Genomic DNA, 25,992 nt, shown 5'->3' on the forward strand with positions numbered 1-25,992 from the left:
TCAATGCTTAATCAACTGATAGTTTCCAATTCAAAAATATCTCTGCATAACCTCTTGAAATTCAATTCCATCGGGGTGTCCAACGATTAGTATTCCATCATGCCAAATAACTTTATGACATCTTTTCTTTTCCAAACTTCTAATCCCTGATAGTAATTCATCAAGCCAAGATTCTTCATCTCGAACTTTAGAGGCCCACTCTCTCTTAGTTTGATCATTATAGGCTCATTAACTATCAATAATAGATCATTAGCATATAAAAAAAAATCAAAGGCATTCCTTGGACCACTTTGAAGTAGAGGTTCAAATCAGAACATTTTCCAAACTTTACCAGATAACTGTCAATCCAGACATACCAGGCTCGAGAAGCTTTGCTTCAAACCATACAATTTTTTTCTACAAACATAATATTGACCAAACCAATATACTCAACCTCAAACAAATCAATATTGTGCAGTCAAATTAATCAAGTATGCTTATCAAGCCTTAAATGTCAAATCAAAAAATAATATCAAATCCATGAAATTTTATGCCAATATCATTGTTTAGCTTTTCAATCCAAGTCCCCAGGTAGAGATCACATCCAAGTACCAGGTTGCAACCTTGTATATGTCAACAATTGTAATTTATAACATCAAGCTAGACTTCGTCAAGTCATCCTTATGATCATAATAAGAATCATTTTTGCCACTAAATTTGAATTCATACACCAAGGGTAAGTCATATAAGTTTATGTCATCTACAGTAAGATTTTTGCAATAAAAATCATTGCATACTAAATCACAATTGTTTATACTTCAACAAATGAGCCAATGTCAATGATATCAATATAGAATCAATATTGAATACCAATCTTAATCACTGAGAGTTACTATGCCCATGTTTTCATGTCACATCAAAGAAAATCACCATTGTCAAGTACTAATTCTAATCAAAACCCTAACTTGTTATCACTATGAATTCAATCAATCCATAAGCCAAAACTTATCTGTGAATTGCCAAGCATCATGTCAAAATTCTAAGATTGCATATCTCTATTAAGTCAAGTCAATAAGCCAATTTTTGTCAAGTTCTTGCAACTGTTACCAAATATTGTCATATACTAGCTCAAATGATCAAGTCACGGCAAACAACATACTGATATGCATATTTCAGTCCCCTACAAACACAAAATTAGCCAAGACATCTATAACAAGTCAAACATTATGTAGATCTTAAAAACTTCTTTGCTCATAAAACTCTCCATCATCTACTCTATGTCTGTAGGACTGTCATACACCTGGTGCGCTATTGATCTTGTGCATGAGGATTTAGATTTTGTAACCTACATGCTCAACCGCCTCCATAAGCTTTCTTCCATGTAGTTGGGAGGCTTATAACTGCACCCTCAAGCATTTCTCCCAGCAGTTGGGGCTTGGACTAGGAGAAACCTTCTGTGCTCAAATAAAAAATTGCCAAAAATTTTTCAATGACATCAGATGGTTATTCATGTTTAGAATCCTTTCTTCAATAGCCAAGTTTCTTCATTTCATTTTTTGCAAATAATAATAGGTGTTGGGATCTTATGGAGAGTTTCTCCCTCTAAATGGAAAGCTACTTTAGTCATCATCATTTAAGACATCACTTGGTCTATCATAATGTTGTCATGCATCAACAAAAATTGTTAGATCATGAAATCAAGCTATATCAAGTTTTCAAACATGTATGCATCATATTCATAGCATATCAACATCAACTAATTTATCATCAATATGAACATGACATCAAACATTCATCAAGGGTTAGTGTCATATAATTAGGATAGTTGACAGATGTATCATCATACTTCAAGGATCATAATCACAACATCACTTCTTTATCACATTACTCAACCATCAAGTCAGGGCATCCAGATTTATCACATTATCAAATTTACTAAGCATATCAAAACCTAAACAAGGTCAGCCTTAATATCAATTTTATTGTCATGATTTTACCACCATGGTTATCATGCTTGTCGCAAGTATTAACAATAGCATCAATTACCATATATCAAAAATCAATATTTTTAGTCATCTTTATAAAATTATGAAATCCACCATGTCTAATAAAATGTGAGATACTTTCCCAATACCAAGTGCACCAACACATCACTTGTACCATAAATCAAACTTACTTTCATATGCATATGAGTAAGTTTATGAAGGTGATATTCTCGTCATACGTTACGACTTATCTTGTCATCCAATATTGCAGCTTACACATACCTTGTAGCATTCATATGCCTTTGCAATATTGTAGCTTTGGCAATTGAAGCACTTTATCAACTTTTCATCAGGTGGCTCGTTCCTTTTCCAATACTAGCTCTTCTCCTCACTAGATCCATTTTCCTACACCTTACATGATCCTCAAGAAAGATCTACTTGTCACATATCATCTAGAGGTTAGAATATTCACCTACTCAAATATTCATGAAGGAAGTATGAGCAATAATCAAATTAATAACTCTAAACAAGAATAGAGTCACAAAGAAGTAACATAAATATAAAGGATACTTATCTTCAATGGGACGTGATCATTTCCCTCTTGAACTAGCCTTCAAGAGTCATTACCATCCATTATCCATATAACAATGTTTCCTTCAATACATCCATTGACTTCATCAATAACCAAAGGTCTAATTGAGACTAACCCAACTAGGGTTATGTTAAATCTGTCACAAGTGCTAGAACAAATCCTAATTGTTCATGTTAGGGTTCCTAGACTACAAAACTCAAGCATTTATCATATGCCAGGGTTTCCTCCAAACCCTAACCTCATGATATCCATCAAACCCTAATAATAAAATTTTGTAGGGTTTCCTTCAAACCCTACGATTCTTTTAAGTCTCCTCCATTTTCTCTTACTCCCATTAATGGTGTCTTTATATGGGTGATCTCAATGACGTTTCTTCAACCGAACTTTGATACCATATTAAATTTCCTTAGGGCTATATTGTTATTTGCTTAAGATAATTTCATTTCACCATTCACATATAGAATTCACCCCACAAGATCATAACAATATTTAGTTTTACAACATTATTCAACAACATATGAAATTATATAGGAAGAACAATATCATCACCAATGCAACAGAACATAAAGGAACAATAGAAGAAAAATGATTCACACATAGAGACACCAGAATTGGTCGGAGACCAGGACAATACCCACTACTAGAAACCCTTTCAAATTCTTCTTCTTATTAGATTGTCATAAAATGTTCAACAAAGAGAGAGTACACTAACCATATCTTCGCCCACAAAACTATACAGCAAAATCAATTAAACAACATCCAAGAGATGAACCCAACAATACTGATAATCAAAACCTTGATTCATAAGTCTTTGATTAACTGCCAAAATCTGTGGTCAATTGTCGAACTCTGCAGTCAACTGTCGAACTCTGCGATCAACTGTAAAAATCAAACCCTAGTTTCCAACCGCATGGAGAGAGTGTACATGCATGCAGCTAAAACTCTCCAACCACACGCATGACCTTGCATGCCTATGTTTGTGATCGAAAATATCTTGTAGCATGCCTACGGCTGGGAACCAAAGACCCTAATCACACATGTGAGCTTCAAGCCCTGCAATTTCAGACTTGTACAAACCAATCTATGTGACCTACCTCAAACCTGTGTAAGCCAAATCAAATAAAGAAGAATGATTGGTGGTCTACAAATGAGGGTCACTTGACTTGTATTTATAGGCATCTAAGGGTGTCCAGATTCTTCTTAGGGTCGACTTGTCCTTTTGTGCACATGTGGGATTCCAAATTAAAATATACTTTTCCTTAACCAAATTAAATTATTCCAAGGGCTAGGAGGGGTCTTTCTAAATGAGGAAGGTTGTTCAATCGAGGGAATTTGTCCTTGAGCTGCCAAATTAACACTATTAAGTTAGACAATTCTTCATTTAGTTCTTTCAAAAATAAGCATGGATGTTCATATCCATTAATTTAGACATTTCTTCCTTTAGTTCTTTTGAAAATAGGCATGGATCTTGTAGTGGTTAATTCAAAGATGAGATAAAGTTTGCCTAGTGCTCATCAATGGTGCACCTTCAAGATATTTTTGAGCCTAGTTTGTGCCTCATCAAGGTTGTCCTCTATCAGCTTCCTCTTCCTCAATGTGGTAGAGGTTCTTAGTAAGTTCAATGATGCAAGGGAGAAAGGGCTTCTTAACGGTGTGAAGGTCTCATCCCAAGAAACTATTTCTAATACATGCTTTGCTTTGCTCAATGGACTTTAAGGAACCTCGTCTCCCTTAAAGGTGTGTTGAATCTTTTTTTCAAAGCCAAATGTATGCAAATGAATGTTGAAATATCATGCTTCCTTCCTCATTGTTATTTTGATTCTTCCCTTAAGTAGGTTGAAAATTATAGATTTGTGGATTGGTTATGGTTGTTCAAAATGGTTGACGTTTAGGTCCCTAAGTGGATTAATAGGATTCTTTCAAGGGGAGTGAGATTAGACTTGCTCAAGTCCATCATGGAAAGGTGTGTGAAAGCTTCATGTGCTGGGAGATTCCATGGACAAAAAATGGATTTGGTCTTTTGTGAATGATCATGGACAACAATAATAGATTTGTAGAGGTCACCTTTTGAATGTTTCCTCTATCATGAGGGAGTCATGTAAAATCATAGTGTAAGAAGTTGTATCCTAAGGTAGATTAAAGGTGGAAATTTTGGGTGAAACGGTGCAATAGTGAGAGGAAAGTTGAAAATGATTTGGGTAAGTAGGTGGAAGTGTTTGTAGTTTATTCTTCTTTGGTTCTAGATGATTCTCTTGGGGATAAGGTGAGGGTTGAGTTATGCCCTACTAAATATGTTTCTTGTATGTTATTTTATACCTCTCCCTTGGTTGGTGTTTCTCATGGCATGGTTTTATAATTCGATCTTCACAATGGCTCGGGCTTAGCGAAGTTAAATCCTATCTCCCTAGCTCTACCACCCTTCTATGTTTACTTGAATCCTATCTCCCTTTGATCCCTTAGCAAAGATGGCCCACTTATCCTAAGAGATTTGATAGCTATCGTGGTGCTCCTTGGCCCTTGATTTCAAAAGATACCCTCCCTCAATAAATGGGTTATGCCCTAAGGCCTAGAGTCAAGAAAAAATTTGATTCTTCTTTCTTTGGTGGTTTATCTCTTGGTCCTATCCATCCCAACCTAGCTAGGAATATGTATCATCTACTGAAATCCCAATAGATTTGGACATTAAAAAGGTAAGACTACAACCATCACTAGGGCCATTGGAATAGGAAAATCCTTTAAGCAATCTCCAATATGATAGTACTCTCTTTTATGCTAGATTTTCAATGCTAGATGGGTAGTGAGCACCTACAAACATTTATCCCTAAAAGTCCCATTTTGATTCATAAGCCAGACATTATCTTAGTAAAGGAGGCTATGGTGCATATTTATAGAGCTTATTTTTTTAAGACATACAAAGTTGTATATTCCATATGAGAAACATATGTATTTCAATGTTATAAACATCCATCATGGAGATGATTCCATTCCTACCTCCCAACCACTCGGGATATGCCCAATTGATAAATTTATATGTTCCTTATTTAGATATATTCTCATTTCACGATGACTTCCCTAATTCGTAGGTGTTAGATGATTCTTTCATTCTTAAAGGTATATATTTGAATAGTACTTTGTCCTTAAGAGATTTTTGGGAGAAATTTGAGGGGTTAGACACACATAGGATCCCCATAGTGGTTTCTTCTTGGTATTTTTTAGAAACATCATTTAAGTCACTCATAACTTTTAAAATTGGTGCCTACTTGGATAAATCTCCGTAGCAATTAGGATGTAGTTTAAAAAGGCTAGATATATTTTTAGTTTCAAAAGCATTAGTGAATAATGCAGATCTTTATAAATTCTTGGGCGTCTCCCATAGGGATTTCAGCCCACATGGAAATTTTATTTCAAACTAACTCTAGTGGTGAGGTTCCTCTTGCTAGCATAAAATTCAATCATTCATGGCTCTAGGAAGAAGATTTTTGAGAACTAGTAGATAATTCAGGGGTGCATCTTTCTTCTTCTTCTTCATAAATGTGTTAGATTTCCAAGAATATTGATATAATCAAAGTAGCTATGAATAAATTGGTAAGATATTTCAAAGCTGGGTTTCAAGCCAAGCTCAAAGAAGTTGAGACCATGATTGCAAAATTGTATGAAGAGAAGTTTCCCCGTACTCTTTCAAAAGAACAACTATCTTAGATGTGGAATTTAGAATCCTTCCACCATTATTTTCTAGAGAAAGAAGAATGTAGTTATAGGATCAAAAGTAGAATTATCCAATAGAAGGTGATAATAATATGAAAATTTGTATCCAATTTGTGAATCATGTTAAAAATTTAAACACAATATAGGATATTAAAACCTTAGATAGCTCCTTGGCTCATCATTTTAAGTACAAGGTGAAGGAATGTGTTTATCATTTCTAATCTCTCTTACAAGAAATAATAGGTTACCCACTGTAGAATATTCTTAAGTATATCTCTAAATTCCTAGAGTGTTTACAAGAGAAATGAATGGTTTGTTGTGGAAGAAGTTATAAAATAAGAGATGCTTTCCTATCTTTCATCCATGTGAAAAGGTAAGATCCTTACGTTGAATGGTGTTTTGGTAGAGCTTTTTGTCTTTTGAAAATGTAATGAAGGAAGATTTGTTAAAGGTCATTGAGGAGTCCCAATATTTTGGAAAGTGTTAGGTTCTTTGAACTCTAACTTCATCATCATGAAAATTTAGAAAAAGAAATATGAAGAAAGAAAGATGGATTTTTCTTTGGATATTTTTAGATGATCTCGTGTTGTAGTGTTATTTATAAGCTTGTGGTCAATATTACTGCTAGGAGGCTGAAGCCAATTTTAAAAGAGATCATTTCAAAGGAGTAATTTGGGTTCTTTCGCTATGTGGTGGAATTAGCACAAGAAGCCCTTCGTTCCCATTAAGTTAAATTTATCTGAAGCCTATAATACAATTAGTTGGACATTTCTTTGTTTGGTGCTTTTGAAATGGGCATGGATCTTACAATGGTTAATTAGAACATGGGTTACAATGTATCTAGTGTGCATCAATGGTTGATATTCTAGATATTTTTGAGTCTACAATGGGATGAGGGATGTCCTCTATCACCTTCCTTTTCCTTATTGTGGTAGAGATGCTTAGTAAGTTGATCAATGATGCAAGGGAGAGATTGATTTGGAAAAAGATAACTCAAATTATCCACAATACTGTATACATCTTGTTGACATTTTGAATCCCAAAGGGGATCCATCTTTGAGACATATATGAGTGATGATTGAAAGAAGAGTTGAACCGGCCAAGGAAGGTGAATAAATAATGAACGAACATAAATTTCTTTTTTAAAAGCCGATTGCAGGTCGATGACTCTTCTTTCAATTTTGATCCTTGAATTCTCGAGAAAACAAATGTCATTCCATGTATCCCCTCCATATAGGGAAATGATGTTAGATTTTAAGCTTCTGTGGCTTTTTTTTGGAAAAATATAACTCAGATTATCCACAGTATTGTATACATCTTGTCGATGTTTTGAATGCCAAAGGGGATCCATCTTCAAGACATATATGAGTGATTGAAAGAAGAGTTGAACTGGCCAGGGAAGGTGAATAAATAATGAACGAACATAATTCTCAGGGGAGTAAAGGTATCAACCATGTTCGGTGTTTGTTTTATTCTTTCCACGACTAGTTGCACACATAAGGGAGACATGGGGGGCTGATGCCCCCTTATTTGTTGCGCCAGCTGCAAGAAGGTGGTCATGGGGGGGTGCAGTACCCTTGTCGGGGGGTTTCAGGGGGCGGTAGCCCCCCTGCACAAGGTTCAGGGCAGCACCCCAGGATTTTTTTTTTTGAATCCTATATTAGGTGGTCAGACCTACCTATGGTTTTGTGCATGGGTTTTGATGATGGTTTTGGACATGATGGTCTTCTGCCCATGGTATTTTGTAGATCCATTCAAGGGAACAACGGTTATGTTCTAATCCAGAGTTAATGGATTGGGGTTTATGACTACTTCAACATGTATATGTATATATATATATATGTATATATAGTAACATTGAAAGGAACATAATCAAAAATCAATCTAGTAGTCTCGGTTTTGGGATCTAGGGAAAATCTCTGTGTATTTGTTTTATATTCTCGTCATTGTTTATTTTCTATTTTTTTAAATTTGTTTGCAAGTAATTTTTGTACAGGGTTAAAACCTACAAACCCAAGAAATTGTTTCTCATATGTGTTTTGCCTTGCTCAAGGGTCTGTAAGGAACCTTATTTCCCTTAAAGCCCTGATGAATTTTTATTTCAAAGCCAAGTGAATACAAATGAATGTTGAAAAATCATGTTCCCTCCCTCAATGTCTTTCTAACTCCTCCCTAAGCAGGTTGGGAATGTTCTTCTCTTTGAAAGAAAAATATGTAGGATGGATTTAAGAATAATTAAATATCTTTGGATTGGTTGTGGTTGTTCAAAAAGGTTGAAGTTTAGTTCTCTCAATGGATTAATAGGATTCTTTAGAGGGGAGGGATATTAGTCTTGTTGAAGTCCATCTTGGGAAGGTGTGTGAAAGCTTCATGTGATAGGAGATTCAAAGTTGGTCATTGACTTAGGAAATTTTTTTGGAAGATATGCTTCAGAATCCAACATCTTCGAGTTTAATAAGAAAAATGAATTGTCAAAAGAAGTTTTGTTAATATTAATTCCCATCTGAAAAGTAAAATTACTTTATGGCTGGCTTTAAGAAATAAGTTTTTGACTTGAGATAATGAGCTAAAAAGAGGATAGTTTGGCCCAAATAAATACTAGTTGTGCAAAATAAATCTAGAACATCTTCTCACATTTTCATTATTACACCTATATAGTGCAAGTTTTATGTATAGCAAAGCCAAATTGACATTAGAAGTTGTCTTGGTCAAAGGGTAAGTTGGAATATTATTTAAAAGAATGGCTAGTGGACAAGTTAGTGAAGCAATATGAAAGTTTCCCTTGGTGGGTGTTGTGCTTCTTTTGCCTCAAAACCTTTTTATTCATCTTTAAAATGGCCCAGAAAAAGCTCAAACACAATAAGGCTGAATTCACAACCTTGATCACTTTTCTTGAGATAGCTTTAGAAAAAAGCGTGAAAACTTCCGATGATGAGAGATTCAAATTTGGTCATTGACCAAGCCCTTAAGAAAGCTTGATACAGAATAAATATATATCGAAAAGTCAAGACATTTCACAATTCAACCATATGTAGGCATTCCATGATCCTAAATATTCGTTTAGCATTTGCCCTAAAATTGTTTTAGTTATTAAATCCTCAGCAAGGGTGCATTCTACAAACGTTCTGAATTATCAATTGTGATATGTTACTGATGTGATGTGATATTCTCTTGGGACTGTTTCTCAAAACAGCTGGTCAAACCAACTAATCTATCGATATGATTGGTTGGATATGATTAGCTAGCCAAAATACTCGGAACCCAACTAATCTATCGATATGATTGACTTACGAAAACTTCCTCTGCATGAGGGAAGCCCAGAGCAGTAGAAGTAGCAGTATGCGTGGATATACTGTGCTATCTTCATGGCTTTCCAGGATGCAGATCGCTCTTGATGTGGCTCAAGGGCTTGAATATCTTCATCATTATACAGGTTTGCGTTATGTTCACAAATACATGAAATCCAGCAGTGTGATCGTTGTGGAGCCTGGTTTCAGGGCAATGATTGCCCATTGTGGTACCTATAAGTTAAGTGGTGAATCCGCTGTTAGGGCATCTTCGTGTACAGAGATTACCGAGGAGGGTTCTGGGACACTGGTGGGGATTACTGGCGTTCGTCCAGTAAGAGAATTGTTGGTACACAGGGTTACATGGCTCCAGAATATGCCTCAAAAGACCGATGGTGTTGTTGGAGATTATATCAGGATCCTGTGAAATTACATTACAATGCCGCGAAGCAGTACACGAGGGTTTCGCTCATCGAGTCTTTGTCTTCGTGTTTTTTGGGCCTGACTGTTTGGGCAGAGACTGAGATCGTGGATCAATCCTCGGCTTAAGGATTCTTACCCTTTGATGGATGCAAATCCTAGCAGTAGAGCTGATAGGAAGCATGTAGCTGGTGAGCTTAATTCTTGGAGACCTGATATCCAAATAAAGACATCCATACTAATAAAAACATTTGGGGCCAGATGGTGCAGAAGACAAATTTTTTCTTCATATTTTGGGGATTGCAAGCTTCATTCATCGAATTTCTTACTTCTATTCATTTTATTATAAGACAAGCAGCCACATTGGCTCTCCCCAGTATTACAGATCTCAACACAGTCCCTACCCGTGATGTCATTTCAGAGAAGTTCCTTTTATGTGAGATATTGTGACTTATGCATGTCGACTTTTGATGTAGTCTGTTTAAAAATTGACCTCACTTTTATTACTTCCGTTTCAGAATATTTTCAAAAACATTCCAAATAAAGATGATTAAGAAACATAAATAATAAATTACTCACACAGCTTATCTTTAACAAAAGAACTATGAATAGAATGTTAATATATTATATAGAATTCACCTGAATTATAATCCATAATTTTCCAAAACATCAAGCAGTATTGCAGTCGATCATTCAAGCATGGACAGAGTTGATGGCAAAATTGATTTATATATCATTATCAAAAAGAATAAAATCTTAACACATGCCTATGCGTAAAATTTGACAAATACTTTGTTATCAAATTTGGCGAATGTAACTTATTACATGAAAATCACAGGAATTGCATTCCATAATTTTAGAAATGTATTAACTCTTCGCTCTGATAGGTTCTTCAAGAGCCTTCTATGTAGCTTCAGAGGTAACTGATTGAGTTGGAGACATGAATATCGTGTGGTGAAAGTCGTCGATTTCCAATGGCAAGGCCTTTTGGAACTGCTTACAAATAAATCTCGTGTTAAGGAATCCTCGTGTTAACGCAGTCAATAGTAATAGTAACACATTCCACCAAAGCATTGGAAAGAAATAAAATTCACTCTGACAATAGTAAAGAAAAACCAAGGATATAAAATGTACCTGGAGGAGAATCATTAACTGGCGCACCGAGGACATCATTTGCCACATCTATAACAATAAGCCATTGGAAAAAAATGAGTCTCATATAACAACATGTTTTAATTTGGATAAAATGACAGCCATAGAGTTGTTTTATGCTATAAATATGCGGGTGAAAGGAAGGAGTTTGAACTTACTCTTGCATGTGCTAACAGGCGGCACAACAATTTTGCAGAGAGTAGGGAGGAGGAGAGCTTGTGTTTGATTAATTGAAAGTCCAAGAATCTCACTGTTATTGGTAAAGAGGAGGCATAGGCACATGACATTGGCATTCACTGTTGCCTCAAGGGCAGAGCAACACTGGGGGCTGACGGTGTTGATTTTTCCATTGGTGACAAAACCAAGGCAGGGATATAAGCCCAATAACTGGTTTACACAATCCTTTGCAAGACTAGAGGTAGAGGTAGTCTGCACTGAATTTGTTGGTCCAACCATAATCAGGACCAAAATGGGGATTATTAGAATAACATGGCACATTTTCATTGCCATTGAAATGTTTGCACACACGATAAACTTAAATATCTGGAGAAATGTTTATATGCATTGTAAACGTAAGTATCTGAAGCACAATCGTAGAGTCTTTATATAAAGAGATCAGTGATAAATACAAAGTCAATTTCCATTTTTATGTGTAGCATGAAGATATCTAGACTTCTATTAACATTTGTTCCACTCAACAAATCTGATAGAAATTATACTTAACTAGCACTTGCATGCAAAAAGATACACCTAGACCGTGGAGACGTTCTTTTCGAGCATCATGTAGTCATTGGGATAGTAATCCTAGAGTGTTACCTGCACTTGGAATTGTTATTAGGGGAGTTCAGTTGGATGTCAATACACCAATCTTATTAGGGGAATATTTTGTTTCAGCTTCTATTTTTCATGTTGTTTGGATTTGTGTTCCCACTACATCAGCATTCCCTTCTATTCCTTGGTGTGATGTGCTTGTTCCTTTCCTTCACAGAGTGTTGTTTACTCCTTTTTTAAAGAGAATTTGAGTGGTTCATTGAGCCTGCGAAATTTGAGGGTCGCATCTTTCTCACCATTGCTGGAAATCGCGTTTGGCTTTGGAGCTTTTGCATCTTGAATTGGCTCAGATTGTTTGAATTTGCTCAAAGGAGCTCCTGGAAGTTGAAGCTGCTCTTTATTTGCTTCCCCCTGGCCCTAGATTGGTTCTATTGCATACATGGCATTAAGAACCCATCTAGTCACATCTTCACTAATATCACACTGATTCATGTTGGGCAGCCAATCAAGCATCTAGCAAAACCATCTCTTCGGAAGTGTTGAAGATTCTATCACATACGGAAGCAAGCGCCATCTCTCACAAGCATCGCACATTACCTAGTCTTCTTTTCTAACAACTGGAACTAGAACTAGAACTGTGTTTTATTGGATCTTTGAATGATTCTCTTATATGATCCCTAGATTTTTGTTTTGATGCTTCTTTATATGAATTAGTGTCTCTGCATGTCTCTTTTGTTTTTCTTGCTGGCTGATCCATGCTGATTTTCAAGTTCCTTATCTCTACCAGCCATTTCATCAGAGTACCCTTACCAGAGGCCCTATCTTTTGAAGTTTCATCAATAGCATCTTTCTTCCCATGTTTTTCCCTATACAGTCTTTCAATCGATCCTTTGTTGCTTCTTTTGTTGGTTTCTTGTATGGATCAATCCCTTTAGTTTTTCTCTCTGATTCACCCATGATTTCCATTACTTGCCTACCATGATGAGAGTCTGTTGAAGAGGACTTTTATGGAAGTTTCTAATTAGTTGAGGCATTATTTTCCAACTCAGTGTCAAGCTCCTTTGTTTTTGTATATTTTCTTTTGTCCCCACTGGATGTCCCTTTGTTTTCCTTTGATCCTCAAGAATCCTTTACTGACTCGAAGTCATTTCTATTTGTGGGGGGTCATCCTGAAACTCTATCTTGATTATCAAGTTTTCAGGTTCTTTTGCATTTTCTCATCACTCTTTGAAGTTTGTGGCAGAAAATCCCGAAGGGGTGTAAGCAAGGAACCCCCGGAATTTGATGTGATGTCATAATTTGGATCATAGAGAGATAAGACAGAGCAAGAGTGGATTCAATATCAGGGGAGAATTCCTGGCCATCCTCAGGACTATCCTCAAGTGATGGAGATGGAGAATTCTCAAGCCCTAACCCACGGTAAATTGCAAAGTTCTTGCTGCAATGAACAAAATTGGAACCCAACTTAAATAGCAATTTTAACCTCTTCTGGTCACCAATATTTATGTTCTTAGCTATAGAATCTCTTTTCAAAGGGTAGATTTCTCTACTGCCTTTAACAACAGCCACAACCATATCCCCGTTTTTTGCAATATCAGCCGCTGAGGGTGCTAAACCAGAAGATACATTGGCAGTTGTTGATACCATCTTTGTAGAAAGGGGTAGTGCCTCCTGTGCTTGCAATTGCCGATCACATGCGCTCCACCATTGCTTCATTCAGTGTTTTTTTGTGTACTATTATGTTGCACAATCGCTGGAGTTTTAGGCTGAAGCAAAACTGATGGAGACCGCTAATGAGTTGGCAAAGATGAGCCATAGCCTCCAAATTTTGATCCCAAATTCTCAGTTGAGAGTCCTCCTTCAAATTCCTATAGTTTAATATCAATGTAGGAGAATACCATGTCAGGGGTCTTCCTCCTGGTCTCCTTCTTCAAGCTCGTTGTCCTCCATCATCACTACACCATTCCCTTCAAAATGCCCATCATCGTTGTTGCAAACCCCAAAAATCATTGGCATTCTGATAATACCAAAACAATAATTTATTAAGAATATTAAATCAGAAAACTTAGACCCCAATTTTTTTCACAAGATTGGGCATAAACACTAATTGTCGAAGCCACGTAGAAATAAAAATTCAAGAACACAATTCAACACTTATCCCATCTTTGTTGTTCCGGCATCGGTTCATTATTTGCACATTTTTCTCGAGAGTATTCCTTGAGGGGCTGAGGCAATTATTTCTCTGCCGCTCCCGTGGCCTAGTTTCTCGCATATGCAATAGAACAACCTATACCCTCTTTCTTTCCTTGATATCCACCGCAAAAAATTTGCAGCAATGCAACCTGTGATCATGGTGTAAGAATGATAGACTAAAACATGCATCATTCCTTTTCGACATGCATCTGAACAAGCAATACAACACCATTCCTTTTCATTCTTGGGTACCCTTACATGCATCATACACCAACAATCGACATGCTTCATTGATACACTAAAACAGGTGCTTCACCAAAAGTTACACTAAGAAATACTGCTTAAAAGTCTTTTATGTTAAATTAGAAAGCCATGCATAGGGTATTTTTTTTACATGTAAGTGCTAGTTAAGTGTAATTTCTATCAGATTTATCCAATGAAACAAATGTTAATAGAAGTCTAGATATTGTCATGCTACACATTGAAATGGAAATTGACTTTGTATTTATCACCGTTTTTCTTTATATATAGTCTCTAAGATTGTGCTTCAGATACTTACATTTACGTGTGTGTATACATTTCTTTAGATATTTAAGTTTATCGTATGTGCAAAGATTTCAATAGTGATGGAAAGGTGCCATGTTATTGTCATAATCCCCATTTTGGTCTTGCTTATGGCTGGGCCAACAAATTCAGTGTAGGTTACCGCTTCCTCTAGTCTTGCAAAGGTTTGTGTAAACCAATTACTGAGCTTATATCCCTGCCTTGATTTTGTCACCAATGGAAAAATTAACAATGTCAACCTCCAATGTTGCTCTGCCCTTGAGGCAACAGTGAATGCCAATGTTATGTGTTTGTGCCTACTCTTTACCAAGTACATGCATGTGCCTGTGCCTTACCAATGTTATGTGTATTGGAGCTCCTTTCATGCTCACATAATATGCTTCCATTGCAAAGTTACATGTATGATGCATCATGCATCTGAACAAGCAAGAAGATTAGTGTAAGAATGTCGATTATTGGCAAGCTAAGCTCAACTTACGGGCTGATTGATAAGAAGAAGGGAGTGTTTTTTTCAGAAGGAAAAAATATTTTCTCATTATTCACCTAGAATAAATTATTTAAAAAAAAAGAGAGTATATACAAAAAAATTTGTAGTAGAGTTTCTTACAACAGAGTGCCAAAAGACACAATGACAACATTGTCCAGAAAGGTGCAAAATGTTGATAAGACCTCAGAAAAAATACAAATTATATGCAAAGATAATACTGACTAAGATGAGATCAAAGGAAGTCTGAAAAAATGCATGCAGAACGGACTTCCAGTGTCGGTGTGAAACAGAGGATCGAAGAGGAGAGTCCCTGGCACTGTGAGCAATAGTTGTAGACAGACATAGATTTTTACTGGAAAAATAACCAAAATGTCCAGACTAGTATATAGGCACAGAATGTGCACTTTGATTCAAGTTGCCAACAAATTCTTCATAATAAATCGAGCCTGTGTCCATAGAAAGAGCTCTTTTTGATAAAAGGTCTTTTGTTATATTAGGAAGGGAGAAGAGAGTTGATATGTTGTTTTCACACAATTTATTTCAAAGTTCTGTAATAATCAATATCAGAAGATGTTTTGTAGAACTTTGAAATGCAGTAGACTTGATAGTGGTTGCATGCTTGTGGATTTGAATAATACAAATTTTAAGACTCTCAAAAGCATTTGGTATTTTGTCAAGTAATTGCATCTATGCTTACTCTTCTAGTCATGTTGTATATCCCTAACTGGTCACATGCAAATATCATGATTTTTATTGGAGCTCCTTTTATGCATAGTGCAATGGAAGCTTCAGGCTGGGAAATTTTACAAATAATTTATCCTAGTTTGTGCATCTAAGTTTCCAACACTTCCTTGTGATTGTGTCATTTCTTTGAAACTAAGAAACTCCCCTGAATCTCAACAACTTTGGCAATGTTGCTGACCTGTAACAGAAATATTTTGGATTGGACACATCGACCTTGGCAATAATACATATCCCCTTTATTCAAAATACACATAGATTTAATGATCCAAACTTCACTCAAAAAGCGGTTGGCCTTGAGATTTGTCTATAATTAAAGTTGGTTGAGTTGTTTGTATTACACGATACCCCTCCAATTTTTCTCACAAATTAGCTAGTCAAATTTATATATACATCAGAAGCACAAGGAATGATTAAAACTTTTCTTGTTAGCTATTACGTTTCATTGAAATAATGCTAATTAGGATGATCTACTTAGGCATATCTCAAGCTCCACGACCCCCGCTGTTGTAGATGCTTTTGAAAGTGAGGAAATGGGAGTCTTCCCCACAAGTGCTAATATCAAACTTTATACTTCACTTGTCCCACTTTCCCTTCAAGCATACCTAGCTAATTTGCATGAAGGCATTGAATGTGCCATAAAGTCACCTGTAGCAATAACCCAGGGTTGGGAGTTTTAGGTGCATCAGTCACATTACTACTTTGTATTTCAGCAAGTGTAAATGTGAAATGTCCACATTTACCTTGCTAGATTAATACACTATATTCTCCTATAATTATGCCTTCCAGACAACTATATAGTCTCATTGGAATATTGGACCTTTTTGGTATTTTCTAAAATTCAGAGTCAGATGGTGAGGCTTATCCAATGCCTAAATGGGGTGAATTTGATTATGTCACACACCCTCTTGTCTATTCCGATAACCAGAGGTGGTTACTAAACTAACTCAACTCCCAATATATAGTTATGGGAATGAAGTAAGATATATATATATATATATATATATATATATATATATATATATACTTCAGTTTGAGGATATTTGGTCTTTGCAACTCTGGAGGCGAAACCATGGCTCAGGAGAATTTTTTTCCCTCGTTCCCTCTGCATTAAGTCGGTTCATCTGGAATGACAGAGATCTCGCAGACTCTAAGCACTTGAGCTCATTCTTGACTCCCTTCAGGTCCCGAAGGTGGTTGGAGATCTAACCCTAAGGAAGATTTATCTGCTAAAGAAGTTGAGGACAATTTCAATAGAAATCAGATGGACAACCAGGATTTCTTCAGCTCCAGAGCAATGGAGCTCGGGTAGCACAAACTGCACAAAGCTTAAGATGAGGAGAGCCCCCAGAATAAGTGGAAATATAAAACCACTCATCTAAAAAGCTATGGCTACAGTTGATTACGGCATCACCATCCACATTTCTGGAAACCGCCAAGAAGTGCCCTCGGGGCAGGAAGTGGTTTCCACGAAACCAATGGCAGTTTCGTAGTGGATGATAGGGATCTGCAACTAATGTTACTGTGAGAAACCTTCTCATATTTTTTCGCAGATGGAGTTCTTTGCTCCATCTCAAACAAGGGATCCCGGGGAGAAGATAGATTTTCAAGCACAACATCAGATAGAGGCAGAGGAAAGGCCACTATCGGATCATGGCTTAGGAAGGAAGAGAAGACGCACGTACTGTGCGAAGGTTGCAGACTCGCCATCACTTGCAGTGGTAGGCGAAGATATTGTGCTTGAAGAGGTGCCGAAAATGGGGGAGCTCAGTCTGGTAGGAAGGCTGAGGGGTAGAAAACTCGAAAAGGACCATGTGTTGGCTTGGGTGACAAACGAGGTGAAACCATGACTCGGGAAGAAGCCCGAAGTCAAAATGTTGGCAAATGGGTGGTTTCTTTTATTATTCGTGACAGATGATGAAGCTAGGTTGATGGCTAGCACGTTGTGGCACATTGCAAAGGCACTAGTGGTGTTCAAACCATGGACACCTCTTTTCAACATAGCAAGGGAGGCACTGGTCGTGTCACCTCTGTGGGTAAGATAGTTGGAGATCTCGCCCATTTTTTGGAATGAGCATTCTTTTGTAAAAATCGGGAACCTGTTGGGTTTGTATTTGGATCATGATCGGTCTTATGAGGTGTCCGGCGAGATGAGGGTCGCCAGGATATTGGTTAACATGGATATTAGGGAAGGTCTTCCTCTAGACATGAAGATAAAACTAGATACACTCTCTTTGACCCTCAGCCACTGGATTATGAAGGGGTTCCATTTAAGTGTCATCGTTGTCATGTATATGGCCACTTAGGGAAGGATTGCAAGATGAAATGGAAGAAAAAAGTTGAGTTCATTAGAGTTAAGTCCTCGGTGGTCCTTGAAGAGGAGGTAACAGCAGGAGGAGTGGTCAAAGCGTCAGGTGGTGATGAGGAGATAGGAGAGGTAGGGAAGTTGGTCGAGGACCTGGGAGGTGTACATCCACTTCATCAAGGGACATGTGCAGTTGAGGGAGCAGTTGGACCCCCAGTAGGATTCACTGAGGACCTCCCCCCATCGTGCGTTTGCAACGTACAATGAGCGAGGAGGTCAAAGGTACATTTTCATCTTCCTTGACCCTTCCCTATTCTCCTTCATTACACTCTGCTCATCTAGGTTTGTCTGAGCCTACTGGTGAAAGTGATGAGGGAGGGGGCGTTGAGTGCCAGTTTCAAGTATGGGGGAATAAGCTATGTTCAATGCCGGTGAGGGGAAGCGCGTTTGATTTTATTTCGCCAGTGATAAGACCCTCAAAGTTCCCCTCAGGGAGCTTGGAGGGATGTGCCCTGGTTTATGTGCAGAGATCGTGAGATGTTTTAGTTCCTTCAAATGAGTTGGTGATGGGGCTAGGGAAATTGGACCTAGCTTCGCCGAAGGGAAAGGGACAGGGGAGACGTTCAAATCTATTCAAAGCTCAAGTGAAAGCTAGGTCTGAACTAGTAGCTGGTACATAACAGTCTATAAAAGGGGCCCTTGGAGCAGTGAAAGCCCTTGTAGGGGTTTCCTTATGATTTTGATGTCTTTCAACTACAGAGGGTTGGGGTGCCCCCACAAAAGGCGCACACTAAAGCGAGCAATTGAATCTCTCAGGCCGAATATGCTTCTCTTGCAGCAAACCTTCGGTGAGGAAGTTACTGTTGTAAATATGTTGGAAGCTTTGTTAGTAGGATGGAAGTTCGTAGAATCAGGAGGTCAGGAGGGCTAGCTCTAGGGTGGCGTGAAAGCTTAGTAAGATTAGAAAATGTGTGAGGTTTTGAGGGCGACATAGGAGTGGAAGTTTTTCTGGAAGGATTGAGTCGCCAACTTACAGTGGTTAACATCTATGGTCTGACTACCAATAGGCAATATTTCTGGGAATCTTTGTTTAGGAAAGATTTCATGAGTCACCCAAATTTGATTGTATGAGGAGACTTCAATTTTTCCTTGGGGGCTGTGGAATCGTGGGGACCAAGGGCCAATCCTCATCCACTGTCAGATTTCTTCACCCACAAATTTATTGAACAAAGGCTTTTTGATGTGGACGTGGCTAAGTTGAGGCCAACTTGGAGGAACAAAAGAACAGGGGGGACCGTATTGCTAAGAGACTGGATCGGTTTCTCCTAGCCGAGGATCTGGTTGAGGAGAGAATGTTGGTGAGACAGTGGGTGGCAAATGCATTTCGGATCATTCACCAATTATGTTGGCACTGAGTGAAGGGTTGGTGAAGCCCCCTGGGCCTTTCAAATTTAATTCCTCTTAGCTACAAGATGAATCCTTTGTGGCTTTGGTGAGGTCTACTTGGTCCCCCTTTGCACCAGGGCAAGAGTGGGAGCGGTGCGACATTTCAAGGATAATCTCATGAGAGTTAAAAGGGAGGGCAAAAATTGGTCAAAGAAAAAGAAGGAAGTTGAATCAGCCAAACTCAGGGTCATTGAAGATAAGCTTGTTTTGACAACTTTATCAGAAGAGGAGGGATATGGCTATGTCGCAGGGAAAGAAGAATTGCTAAGATTAGAGAAGAGGAGACGGAATATATTGCAGATAAGAGAAGAGGAATGGAGACTGAAAAGTAGAGCCATTTCGCTGGTAAGTGGAGATGAAAACTCAAAATTATTTCAAGCCTATGCTAAGGAAAGGAAGCTCTCAAACACTATCTGGAGTCTGAAGGATTCAGAAGGACAGGAGGTATCGGATTTTAGGGGATTGGCATCCATGGGCTGTTCTCATTTTGAGTCGATCTTCAAAGCTCTAAGAGTAGCCTCATTGGCTGAAGTGGTACAAACAACGCTCTTATTTCCTAGATTTATGGAGGAAGACAACTATGGAGATTTGATGGCGCCAATTTTAGAAGAAGAGTTGAAAAGTGTTATTCATAAGTTTCAGAAGGACAAGAGTCCGGGGCTGGATGGGTGAGGAGTGGAATTCTTCAATGGGCTCTGAAATTCTGGGACAAGATTTGTTAGCAGTGGTGGAGGAGTCCAAAAGGAACAAGATGATCCTCCCAGCGTTCAATTTGACTTTTATAGCTTTGATCCCTAAGAAGGACTCGCCCAGTTCCTTTGAAGACTTTAGGCTGATTTCATTATGCAATGTTGTCTATAAAGTCATCACCAAAATTATTGCCAACAGAATTAAGTCGATTCTCTTCACTCATATCTCGAAGAGTTTGGGTTTTTGCATGGTCGACAAATTTGTAAAGCAATTGGAGTAGCACAAGAATGAATGCACATCCTGAAGGTTCAGGATCAGAAAGGGGCAATCATTAAAATCAACCTCTCCAAAGCTTACGATAGGGTAAGCTGGATATATCTCCGAATGATCCTTACACACAGTGGTTTTAGTATTGATTTCATCAATTGGGTGATGAGTTGCATACAATCAGCTTACTTTGTTGTGGTTATCAATGGTGCAGCTTCTCCCTTTTTTCATGTAGAGAGAGGTTTGAGCTAGGGTTGTCCTCTTTGCCCCCACTTATTTTTGTTGGTTGTTGAAGCATTGAGTAGAGTAGTGAAAGAGGCAAAGAGGAGAGGGGTCTTTTAAGGCTCATTAGTGGCAAGAGCTTTGCATCTGACCCATTTGTTATTTGTGGATGATGTACTTATTTTTTGTAACGAATCAGAGGGGGACATCTAGAAACTCAAAGAAAATTTTATCCTATTCCAGAAGGCCACGGGGATGTCCGTCAATGTTGCTAAATTGAAGACTGTGGGAAATGGCCTTAAAGCGCAGGAAGTAGAGTTGATCACTCAACACTTTCCTTTTCAACTTGGAGAGCTTGACGAAGGCTTAAAGTATTTGGGGTTTTGCCTGAAGCCGAATTGTTATTCAAAACAGAACTGGATGTGGCTTGTGGCTAGGATTGAGAAGCGTATCAAGGCTTGGTACTTCAGGTGGCTTTCTAGAGCAGGTGGGCTCGTCCTCATTAAATCAGTTTTAGGATTCATCATCGTCTACCGGTTGGATCCCCAAATCGATTCTGGAAAAAATAAGGAGACTTTGTTCACACTTACTCTGGACAGGGAAATAGGAGAAAAAGGTGTTGCCATGGGTGATTTGGAACAGGATAGCGGCCCCAAAAAGATTGGGACGGTGGGGCCTTAAAAACCTTTTTCTTTTTTCAAAGGCCCTCGTTGCAAAGGTAGGTTGTCATATCTTTCATCTATTGAATGAATATGGAATAATGAAGAAAAGAAACTAAACACATTTAGTTATACATTGACCAAGAAAAGAAACTGAATTCAAACACACACAAATAGACACACAGGATTTAAATGGTAAAACCTCGACAGGGTGTCAAGGAAACATCCACGAGGCAAGGGATTGGAATCTCTATTAATTCAACAATGATTCTCCACGATTACATTTCTCGGGCATTCACTAGTTTTATACCAGCCGCCTCCGTTACATAACTACTATTTCGGTATAGAACTAACTAGTTACATTTTACCCAAAATTACATAATTCGTTGTCAAACTAACAAACTCCACCTTGACAACAATTTTCCTAATCCCTTGCCCATGCCCATTCATCATCTTTTCTGCAAGCCAAGAGAAGCTAAACACCATTGCAGCTTCTCTACTATAACTGGCTTTGTGAACATGTCTACACAATTCTCTCGTGTATGGACCTTTTGAAGAGCTACTTTCTGCCATCGATCACGTCTCAGAAAATGATACCTTACATCAATGTGCTTGGTTTTGCTGTGATACGCAGGGTTTGTAGCCAAGTGAATAGCACTTTGACTGTCACAAAGTACATTCACTTTCTCCTACATTCTTCCAATTTCATTGAGCAGACCCTTTAACCAGATTGCTTCTTTACTGGCATCTAAAGCAGCTATATATTCAGCTTCGATAGTGAACAATGCAACTGTTTCTTGAAGCTTTGACATCCAACTAATTGCTCCACCTGCAAGAGTAAGGACATAACCTGTAGTAGATCATCTTTTGTCCAAATCACCTGCATAGTCAGCAACTACATATCCATAGACTGATCCTTCACTACCATTAAAGACGATGCAATGATCACTTGTGCCTCTTAGATATCGAAGCACCCATTTCACTGTTTGCCAATGTTCTTTACCTGGATTTGTTGTGAACCTACTGACAACTCCAACTGCATGTGAAATGTTAGGTCTTGTAGATACCATTGCATACATTAAGTTGCCTACAGCATTTGCATATGGTACATGAGACATATACTGCTTTTCTTCATCAGCTCTAGGACTCAAAACCGAAGAAAGCTTAAAATGGGAAGCTACTGGAACATTAACAAGTTTCACATTGTTCATAGAGAACTTTTCAAGTACTTTCTCCACATACTTTTGCTGTGACAACCAAAGCTTACCATTTTTCCTGTCTCTGTGTATCTCCATGCCCAAGATATGTTTTGCTGCTCCAAGATCCTTCATATCAAACGTCCTAGAGAGTTGAGCCTTTAACCTATTGATCTCTTCCATGCTTTTGCTTGCAATAAGCATATCGTCAACATACAAAGCTAAGATAATGAATATGCCATTGAAACTTTTGAAGTATACACAATGATCATACTCACTTCTTATAAAGTTCTGGCTCACCATGAAGGAATCAAACTTTTTGTACCATTGTCTAGGAGACTGCCTCAGACCATACAATGATTTCCTGAGCTTGCAAACTAATGTTCTGCTGCGACCTTGTACAAAACCTTCTGGTTGTTCCATATATATCTCTTCATTCAAATCACCATGTAGAAAAGTTGTTTTAACATCTAACTGTTCTAACTCAAGATTAAGTAACGCAATTAGTGCCAACACAGTACGAATAGAAACAAGTTTTACAACTGGAGAAAAAATCTCATGAAAGTCTATACCTTCAACCTGAGAATACCCTTTTGCTACCAGTCTCGCCTTATACCTTTCGATACTTCCATCAACTTTCTGTTTCAGTTTGAAGACCCATTTGCATCCAACAACACTTCTCCCTTCAGGAAGCTCTACAAGATCTCAGGTAGTGTTCTTGGCTAAGGAGTCCATTTCTTTTTCCATAGCCGTTTTCAATTTTTTGCTATCTTTATCATTTACTGCTTCCTGATAACAAGAAGGTTCCCCATCTTCAGTAATCAAAGCAAAAGATGAAGCAGAATCTTCATACCTTTTGGGAGTTTTCCTTTCCCTTGTAGACCTTCTTAGAGCGACTGGTTGCTGAACTGGTTCAGAAACTTGAACTGGTTTAGAAGCTTCAACGGCTTCCTTTGTGTCTTCAACACCTTTTTCTCCAGAAGTCTCTCCTTCCTTTCGACTGTCACTGAAAGGTCTAGCCTCCAACTGAAATCGTTGATTTGGCGATACATGTCCTGTTCAATTCTTTCAACATTTGATTTTAAAAGAGAGGATTCATCAAATGTTACATCTCTACTAATGACTATCTTCCGCAATGTAGGATCCCACAACCTATATCCTTTCACTGCATAGTCATACCCAACAAAGACATAACATTTCGACTTTGGATCTAATTTTGAACGCTAATTTTTCAGAATAAGAGAATAAGCATCACAGCCAAATATCCTCAAATGTGAATAGTCACAAGACTGACCTGTCCAAACTTCTTCAGGAATTTTACAATCAATTGCTACTGAAGGTGATCTATTAACCAAATAACAAGCAGTAGATATCGCTTCTGCCCACAACTCCTTTTGCAAGTTAGCATTGTTGATCATACTTCTGGCTCTTTCCATAAGAGTCTGATTCATACACTCAGCAACACCATTTTGCTGAGGAGTATAAACAGCAGTTTTGTGTCTAATAATTCCCTCATCCTTACAGTATTGTTCAAATTCAACTGAAGTGAACTCACCACCATTGTCAGTTCTTAAACATTTAATAGATTTTCCTGTTCTTTTCTCTACCATTGCTTTAAATTGTTTAAAGACATTGAATACATCAGCTTTCTTTTTTAGCATAAAGACCCAAACTTTACGGGAGAAATCATCAATAAACGTTAAAAAATATAGAGCACCTCCATATGACACAACAGGGGATGGTCCCCACAGATCAGAATGAATATAGTTTAAAACATCTTTACTATTATGATTTCCAACTTTAAATCTTTGTTTACATTGTTTTCCATACACACAATGTTTACAGAAATCTAACTTCAAGGATTTCAGATCGGGAAGAGATTTACATTTCATCAGTATCTGAAGACCTTTCTCGCTCATATGACCCAATCGTTGATGCCATAGACGAGTACCTGCTTCTTCCTTTTCTGACGCAACTGTTGCTTCACTGACATGAGTACTTCCTTTTAACCTGTAAAGATTTCCGACCTTTTCTGCTTTCATAACCATAACGGCTCCTTTAAAAACTTTCAAGACACCATCCTGACCTGAAAACTTATAACCATCTGAATCCAACACTCCCAAAAAAATCAAATTTTTCTTCAAATCAGGTACATGTCTAACACTAGTTAATGTTCTAACTGTGTTATCATACATCTTAAACTTGATATCTCCCATCCCAACAGTCTGACATGACACATTATTACCCATAAACACAGAACTACCATTTACATTTTTATACGAAGTAAACCAATTTCTATGTAGGCACATGTGATGAGAAGCACTAGAGTCTAACAGCGAGCGATCTAAACCCTGAGAGACATTACATTCATGTGAAGTTTCATCTATCATACATAATTCTTCAGCAGATAAAACTTCGTCTATCATACCTGAGAGACATTACATTCAGGTGAAGTTTCATCTATCATACATAATTCTTCAGCAGATAAAACTTTGTCTATCATATTTACTTCCTTCTTCGGGTTATCGGATTCCTTTCGTTTCCAACAACCTTTCTTCAAGTGTCCAACTTTATTGCATTGCCAACATTTTGCCTTACACTTCTTACCCTTCGATTTCGATCTGAAAGACCCCCTTGGTTTTTTTCCTCTTTCCTTTGAGTGTCCTGTAGCTACCGTGACTTATGATGCAATTGTTTCAGTGCTGGATTTCCTTCATACTTCTTCAGACAGGAGAGCTCCCACGACTGATTCAAACTTCAAAGAATCAGCAGTGCTCAAGCTGATTGAAGTTACGAAGTGATTCCATGATTCAGGCAGAAAACACAGCAAGGTTATGGCTTTATCTTCTTCCTGTATTTTAACTTCCATATCTGTTAATTGACATATAAGTGTATTAAAAACATTCAAATGTTTTGCAACGTTTGAACCTTCTTTCATTCGAACGCTGTATAACTGTTTTTTCAGATAAATTCTATTGGTTAATGACTTTGTCATATAGAGTTTTTCTATTTCCCCCACTATCCGGACGCTGTAGTCTCTTCAACAATATTGAAGAGAATTTCATCTGCCAGGCATAACCGCATGGTACTGAGAGCTCGTGCATCCAAGTCCCCCCAGTTTGAAGTAGTCATGGTTGCAGGTTTTTAGTTGCCCCATCCAATGCCTTGTGCAACCCTTGTTGCACAAGCAGATCCCTAACCTTCAGTTTCCAAAGAGCAAAATTGCTCTTTCCGGTGAATTTCTCCACCTCGAATTTTGCATTCGACATCTTGGCCATTTTTCTAGGGTTTCAATCTTCAGTCTAGGTTTTTTCCTTTTCAAAAAATAGTC

The 25,992-nt window shown here is 37.8% G+C and overlaps 1 long non-coding RNA gene across 1 annotated transcript; it reads right to left on the minus strand.

Annotated features, from left to right (window-relative positions):
- Nucleotides 1-11,097: 11,097 nt before the first annotated feature.
- Nucleotides 11,098-11,608, minus strand: LOC149238422 (uncharacterized). Its single transcript, XR_016245371.1, has 2 exons — nt 11,279-11,608; nt 11,098-11,150 (listed from the first exon to the last, which is right to left on the minus strand). It is a non-coding gene; the product is annotated as an uncharacterized LOC149238422 (long non-coding RNA).
- Nucleotides 11,609-25,992: the final 14,384 nt, after the last annotated feature.

Source organism: Pinus tabuliformis, chromosome 8, assembly GCF_031772625.1.
Source record: "Pinus tabuliformis cultivar Carrire ecotype Pingquan chromosome 8, CPIR1, whole genome shotgun sequence".
Lineage (NCBI taxonomy): Eukaryota > Viridiplantae > Streptophyta > Pinopsida > Pinales > Pinaceae > Pinus > Pinus tabuliformis.